The 8,166-nt window shown below is 40.3% G+C and overlaps 1 long non-coding RNA gene across 1 annotated transcript; it reads left to right on the forward strand.

Annotated features, from left to right (window-relative positions):
- Positions 1 to 4,398: 4,398 nt before the first annotated feature.
- Positions 4,399 to 6,065, forward strand: LOC146366272 (uncharacterized). Its single transcript, XR_014798695.1, has 3 exons — positions 4,399 to 4,486; positions 4,571 to 4,603; positions 5,772 to 6,065. It is a non-coding gene; the product is annotated as an uncharacterized LOC146366272 (long non-coding RNA).
- The last annotated feature ends 2,101 nt before the right edge of the window (positions 6,066 to 8,166 follow it).

Here is an 8,166-nt window from a genome sequence, read left to right on the forward strand (position 1 = left end):
TGCGGGATCGGCAAGGCGCTGATCAGCATCTCTCCACTCCTAGCCCCCCTTCTCTTCTCTTTTTCCTCTCTCTCTCCCTCTCCCCTGTTTTGCCGGGGCGGAACTCATGGCGGGTTCACGCCCTCGGTCCACGCCTTCCCGGATCGTGCACACCTGGGCCTCATCAGACCAGCTGGTATATTAGAAGGAGGAGATCAGCTGTTCAACGCTGGATTGTTGTGAAGACTCTAGTCAGTACACGGCGAGCCCAAGTTTCCCACGCTTCCGTCTCAGAAAGTTAACGTGTGTCTCTCTGTTCTAGATTCCCCGGACCCGTCCCCGTGTTCCCCCGTGTGGAGTGTGTAAGGAGTGACTGGTCACTAGCGGAGAGAGGTTGGCGTGAGCGCGTGTGTGATTCCCTTGTTTTCCCTGGAGCCCTGGAACCCTGCCTCTCACATCTTGTATATAGCACTGTCCTCGCACTGTCTGTAAATACACTTGGTGAAGATCTTGTAAATAAACCGTCTCTGTTAAAACACACTCCGGAGTCCTGCGAGTGGATCCTCAGAGCAACCCGTGACAGTAATGGGAAACTCACAGAGAAACTCGCGGATTCTTCCACTGAACGCTGCGGCTCACCTGCACCAGGGTAAACCTCCGCCTACCCCACTCCTGCTTTAGAGGTGAAAATAGAGCAACAGGACCGCTAGTCTTTGATTTTATTTACTTTCTGCTGTGTTTTACTTGCATCTATTTGAAAGACTGAGTGTAAACACAAAAAATATTTTATTTTATGTGCTGGAATGTGCAGAAAATAGGTTTAAATGTTAAACTAATTTCTTCCAGTCAGAGAATGGTGCATGTAATTTAATTTTTGCTTGATGCATAAAGTTAAAAGATTAAAACTAATAAAACAAGTTTTAAAAAGAGACTTTTCCATTTGATTACATTTTGTATGATGGATTATGCAGAAAAAGTAGAACTGGGCTGACAGATCTATCGCTTTATCACCTATTCAGGTTGTAAATCGTGTTTTTAAAAAGTAACTAAGTAACTAAGTAATTAATTACTTTTGAAAATAAGTAATCAGTAAAGTAACGGGATTACTTTTTGGGGGAAGTAATCAGTAATTAGTTACTGATTACTTTTTTCAAGTAACTTGACCAACACTGTTCATGACAGTCAGTAAATGTATCATGTTCTATTATTATGACTCTCAGAAGGGCTTTCTACATAAGCCGTCTAAAATAACTAAAGTAATTTTTTTTTACCTCTGATAAACAAACAGTTGACCAAACCAATAACCAACATCAACACCAAATAACCAGAGACCAGTCAGTTGACTGAACAAAAAGAAAGGGAGCCATTTAGACTGTAGGATTTGTTGTCCTCATTCGAACCCAACCCAACAACGGAAAATAGATTGGTCACATCTATCAAAACCAAAACAAATAACATGGGTTGAAACCCTCCCATTCAATTAATTGCAGTTGGTGGAAGGTGGATAAGGGTGGCAGAGAGACAAGAAAACCAGTTTCCAGCTCCAGTTCTGGTCTTTTTTTCAGGCCAAAACTGGAACCAGACACACCTCCTGATAGCTAGTGTGTAGTGGGAGTGGAACACTCATGGTACTGGGCAAAAAGTCTTGAGTTTCGCAATAAGTCTTGACAGACTTCATTTCTTTGTGTTTTTCCAGGAAAGTGGCAAGCAGGTACAGTGACTTATTGGCTTATCATGCAATCATACATGGAATTACAAGTCAAAAACAAGATCCACTGTTAAGACCACTGGCCCAAACCATAACAGAGCCTCCACCATGCTTTACAAATGGCTGTAGACCAGGCGTGTCGAACTCCAGTCCTCGAAGGCAAGTGTCCTGAAACTTTTACATGTGTCCCTGCGGCAACACACCTGAATAAAATTTGTAGGTCATTAGCAAGACTTGACCTCATGCTGAGGTGGCAACCTGTAACCCTACTCGAGTAAATTTAAATAAAAGTGTATGGTTTTTTTTTACTTCTAAAACTACTTTTATTGCATGTTCATTCATTCTTGAGCTGCTGTAACATGAATCAAATGGCTGAATTGCCATCTCAGCATGCAATCAAGTTCTATATTACTCAAACGACTGGAGAACTGGGCAGGTCTTTCAGGAACTGTACTAAACTGGTTCAAAACATACTTAGAAAACAGGAAATACTTTGTATCAACAGGTAACTTCACATCTGAGCAGACAAGTATCACATGTGGAGTTCCCCAAGGTTCCATCTTGGGACCCCTTCTGTTTAACATTTACATGCTCCCACTGGCACAGATGATAAAGAACAACAAAATAAACTATCACAGCTATGCAGATGACACACAAATATATATCACAATGTCACCAGGAGACCGAGGCCTGTACAGGCTCTTGGTAAATGCATTGAGGAAATTAATGACTGGTTGTGCCACAATTTTCTCCAGCTAAACAAAAACAAAACTGAAGTAATAGTCTTTGGCGCCAAAGAAAAACGATTACAGGTCACCAGAGAACTTCAATCTATACACCTAAAAACCACAAACCAGGCGAGAAATTTGGGTGTAGTGATGGATGCAGACCTAAACTTAGAAAAACACATTAAGACAATAACAAAGTCAGCTTACTGTCACCTCAAGAATATATCAAGGATAAAAGATCTGATGTCTCAACAGGACCTGGAAAAACTAGTCCATGATTTCATCTTTAGCAGGCTGGATTACTGTAACAGCATCTTTACAGGTCTACCTAAAAAATCAGTCAGACAACTGCAGCTCATTCAGAACTCTGCTGCTCGAGTCCTCACTAAGACCAAAAAAGTGGACCACGTCAGTCTAGCTCTGAGGTCTTTACACTGGCTGCCTGTCCGTCAGAGGATAGACTTTAAAGTTCTGATGCTGGTCTATAAAGCTCTGAATGGTTTAGGACCAAAATACATCAGTGACCTCCTGACCCAGTATGAACCTTCCAGGTCCCTCAGGTCATCTGGATCCGGTCTTTTATCAGTTCCCAGAGTCAGAACCAGACACGGAGAAGCTGCATTCAGCTTTTATGCTCCTTATATCTGGAACAAACTCCCAGAAAGCCTCAGATCAGCTGAAACACTGAGTTTATTTAAATCCAGGTTGAAGACTCACCTGTTCTCAGCTGCATTTGAATAAAGCACCAAATCCACACTTTTAAGCTTAAATTTCAAAACGTACATTTTAACTACTGATTTTATCTATTGTTCTGATTTTATCTGTTTTGATTTTATATACTGTTTTGTTTGTTTGTTTGTTAATTAGTTAGTTTGTTTGTCTGCTTGTTTTAATCAATTTTAAATCATGCTTTTTATTTGTTTTTGTTTCTAATGTCTCTGTAAAGCACTTTGAATCACCTTGTTGTTGAATTGTGCTATACAAATAAACTTGCCTTGCCTTGCCTATAGAGCCTTGCTAATGACCTACTAATTTTATTTAGGTGTTGCCGCAGGGACACATGTAAAGATTTCAGGATACCGGCCCTCGAGGACCACCAAGACATGCCAAGTTTTCATCTAACAACTGTTACAGAATCCCCTTGCTGATTAAAAAAAAAAATCAAACTATTATATTTGTAATCTCTTTGTAGATAAAGGAATGGGATCCAATTTTGTGTTTTTGTATAGTGCTATTTCGATGCTAAAAACAACCCAAGAAATACAGCAATTAAGATGTTTATAGAAAAAAAATTTTTTTGTTAAGTTGCCTGTAAAGATTTTGGTGTGGCTGTTATGTGTAGACATGACACCACTTAATCCCTTAAGTTAGGTGCCTTTGTTGATGCTTGAATCATTCATAGGTCAGTTTAGCAAACAACAAACTATTCCTCTCCAAATGGTGAGATACAAGAATGGGTCTGAAAATAAGTAACAAAAAAAAGCAGCCAATGTCCAAAAAGAAACCTTTGAGAAAAAGACCATCACAAACCCTGGTGAACTATTACTCAAGCCCACTTCCAAGAAAGTCTGGCTTCTTGGAAGCAACTTAAAATGAAATGAGAGGCTTTTTCACAGCACTGTAAACACATCTGAGTTTTAGTTTGGCTGTCTTTACGAGTCACGTTAATGCATTCCTAAGCCTCTTGTTTTTAAGTGCAACCATCATAATTAAGTGCAAAAGTCTTCCTCTAGGTCTAACAAAATGACAGTTTGCCTAAAAGCAGCAACTTTTAATGAATTTAAAAAAAACTTATCTACACTGGCCATCTTAATATTAAGCAAACTACTATGTCAGTATTTTTTCAAATAAAAAAAGCATTGATCTTAATTTAGATTTTTCTTTGCAGCACGTTTACTGCAGAGACAGTAGCTGTGCGTGACGGGTTTGGTTTCTCAAAGAACAAAAGCTGATGTGTAGTTTTCTGGCTACACCCCGCCCACACTGAAACCTCCCTATTCTTCGTCTCCGCTCTATAAATACAGCTGTAAAAGCAGACATCAGATACAAATTGTTCTGCTTTCTGCATCGGGTAGGTAACTCGTAGTATTGATTTCTTGTGATGATTGATTGCAAGAAAAGTTCAAGACTTATGTTTTCCTCTCCTTTTTTTCAGGTAAAATCTTTTCACGAGGCAAAATGAGTGACCGTAAGTCTCAAATTCTGATGTTTTTTTTAGATGGAGATCCCTGACATATAGTACCTAGGTTGAAAAACCTTGTGTGCTATTACTGCATTGATGAAATTACTGTAATGTTCACTGCACTTCTATGTACTGCTGATTTTTTTATTTGCATTTTGCTACTCTTTATCTAGACTAACTGAAGAACTATTTGTGCTGTTAAATATGATATAATATGCCTTTCTTGTGTTTCTGAGAGCTGTTTGTCTGAATGGCAACATTGTCTATGTTGTCCTTCTGCACAGTTATGTAACATATTTGCTTTCTAATGAGTCTTCTACTTACATTAGGTCTAGTATTTTTTAAGTAACCAATTTTGCTTTTTGTTTTATTTTTTCTAACTATAGCAAATGACCAGGTGAGTCCATTTATTTCCTTAGATGGTTTTACACCTGTGACAAACAGCATAACAAACTAATAAAGCAATTTCTTTCTCTTAAAAGACACCTCAGGGTCAAGGATGCGCTGGAGTAAGAAAACTTTCACTTGTTTGTTCTCTGCTGTTTTGCTTTGCTAGTTGATGCTGTAATCTCGTAGCGTGCACGTGTTGATTTGTCATTATCTCTTCCTACAGTTGGGATACCGTTCTTTTCCGTATTGGATTCACTTTGAAAAACTACATTCAAATTTTGTCTTACAAAACAAGTCTATACTCCTCATTTGAGTGATTTTGTGATCTATGTGAAATATTTTACATGCGCCACACAAACCACTATTTTGACTAGGTGTTTCCTCAGTTTAGATGTGTTGCTAGGGCCAGGTTTGCACTTCATACTAAAAATGCTGCAGAGATTTAGTCTGGGTGTCACCACTAAGGCAAAACCTGCACATCAGCATCCTTTTCTCATCTTTTCAAGTTATTGTTACATCTCCCTTAGGCGTAGCCTTGCGTAAAATCGCGAGGTTCATTGACAGCCAAAAGAAAGCGGTAGTTGTGACCTCACTTTTGGCAAGTGCTATCATTTGTAAGGGTGAAGTTTGTGAGGAGTACCTATAGATGACCAGTTCAATGAAAAGCACTGAACTGAAGATTTCGGTACCCAACCATCCGAAGCATGCAGCTTTTCCAGTCTTTTTGAGTTTGTTGCTCAATGAGTTTCACTAAAAAGTCATTTTTTATTACGGTTGTTTACAGGGCAAACCAGGTGGACACGGGCATGGGCCTGGACACGGGCATGGGCCTGGACATGGACATGGACCTGGACACGGACATGGGCCTGGAAAAGAACATGGCCATGGACATGGAGATGGAAAAGCCCATGACCATGGGCATGGAAAACCTCCTGGTCCTCCCAAATAGATAATGAAGACGTGACTCATCATTCTGTGCACATTGTTAAAAGATAAAGATATGTTCAATAAACTTAATACTGTGTATGAGATGACTTCTCACCTTGTGCTACTACATAAAGGCTTCATTCTTCACGTGGAGAGCCTCAGTTTTCTTATCTAGCTCCAGGTCTTCTCATATCCCTTGTAAATGACCACGGCAGACCCGGTGACATTAACATGCTTTGCAGCGTTTTTTATTAGCACACACACGGTTGCTGTTCACAATACACACAGAGCTGCAGCTCTCCCGCTGCCAGCCCAACATTACCACAACAACATTTGCCAAAAACTCCAACTTTTAAGTCGGCGAGGCGTGATTTCAGATGCCGCTCAGGTGGGTCAATCACACCTGCAGCAGCACCATAAACCACACCCCGCCGCATCCCTCTTGCACATCCTGTCAAATCTTACACCTGCTTTTACTAACATAAACAATTTGATATTTATTTCCCTGGGTCAGCAGTGAATATATAGTCTGTTGGCACCCTGGGGGCCTTTCCAAACAGCATTCATTAGCATTACCACTTCAACCAACTCTGCTTAATATATAATCTGGATGAGATGTATGTGTATATATATATATATCTATTAGGGGTGCAACGATACTCGTATCGATATTGAACCGTTCGATACAGTGCTTTCGGTTTGGTACGCATATGTATCGAACAATACAAAATTTTTAATTTATTTTATCAACTTTCCTTCTGACGATGCTGTCTGTGTTGAGCGCTCAGTGGATCTGCGCTCGACAGTGCAGCCTAGGCGGAGTAGTCGAACGCAGATTCACTGAGCGCAGGGCAAGCTAGCAGACAGAAGTTAAGCTCTCCTTGCAACATGACAAATTGAACCTCCCCCACCCTCATTCAGATCTGGCGTTTGGAACTATTTTGGTTTTCATGTGACGTATGACCCTGAAGGTAAGCACGTCATGGACAAAAGTAAAACAGTATGTTGGATGTGCCACGCAATGCTTAATTACATTGGTGGGAACTAGTGTGTTAGCGCAGTTAGCTCGTTAACGTGTTGGCCGTCCAGCCCCGTGCACGGGGTGATCCGAGGTAGTTCGTTAACGGAGATTTGCCGTGTTGTGGCGTTAACATCATTTCAGATTAACGCTGACAGCACTAGTGGGAACACAACGAATATGACTGCACATTTACTCCGACATCATCCTAGTGCAAAGACAAGTGGAAGCAGACAAAAACAACAAGCACCATGCTACAAACTTTACCCGAGTCATTTAGACAGCCGTTAGCACAGGATTCTCCTTATGGGGACCTGATATGTTTAATATGCTGCTGAGAATATAGCCCAGAAGAAGCGTATAGTATAGCTTTTATTTTGGAAAGAGCCATTTCTCTGTAACAAACTCTCTTTTCCAAAGATGAGGGATTCCTCAATCAGATATATTTATTTTTTTTATTACTTTGTTGTTTCAGCAACATTAAATTTAAAAACTGTACTTTTGAGTTAAAATATATTTATAATTTTAATAAATGACAAATTAAAAAGGCATGAACATTTTTTTTTGTATCGAAAAAATATCGAACCGTGACACCAAAGTATCGAACCGAACCGTGAATTTTGTGTATCGTTGCACCCCTAATATCTATATATATATATATGTGTGTGTGTACAGTGGAACCCCGACTTACGAAATTAATTCGTTCCCGAGGGTCTTTCGTAAGTCGAAAATTTTCGTAAGTCGAAGCACCCATCACGCCTTTTGAGTGAACGATAGGCTATTGGCTAATTGCTAACTGCAACAACAATACATCGTTCAAGTGGAACAGCAAAGCGCAAGTAAGAAGGGCCAAGGGGGTTGTCACATGATTCGGAAGGCATTGTGGGCATTGTAGGCATTGTGGGCTCAGCCAATCAGAGCCAGCGGATTTCGTTATGCGGGCATTTTGCCATAACACTGGCAGAATTTTTTGTTAAATGGGGTATTCGTAAGTCGGGGTTCTACTGTGTATGTATATATATATATATATATATATATATACATATAAAAAATCCAAGAAAGGGTCTCCAGTATGAAGAGATGAACAGAACTAGGCCCTGACATGGTTCACGCCTACTGGCTGAAGAAGCTGACTGCACTCCACAAGTGTCTGGCAGCACAAATGAACCAGCTGCTAGTTGACGAGAGACATCCAGAATGGCTAACCGAAGGCTGGACAGTCCTGTTCCTCAAG

Source organism: Perissodus microlepis, chromosome 19 (genome assembly GCF_051167445.1).
Source record: "Perissodus microlepis isolate ML-2025 ecotype Zambia chromosome 19, ASM5116744v1, whole genome shotgun sequence".
NCBI lineage: Eukaryota > Metazoa > Chordata > Actinopteri > Cichliformes > Cichlidae > Perissodus > Perissodus microlepis.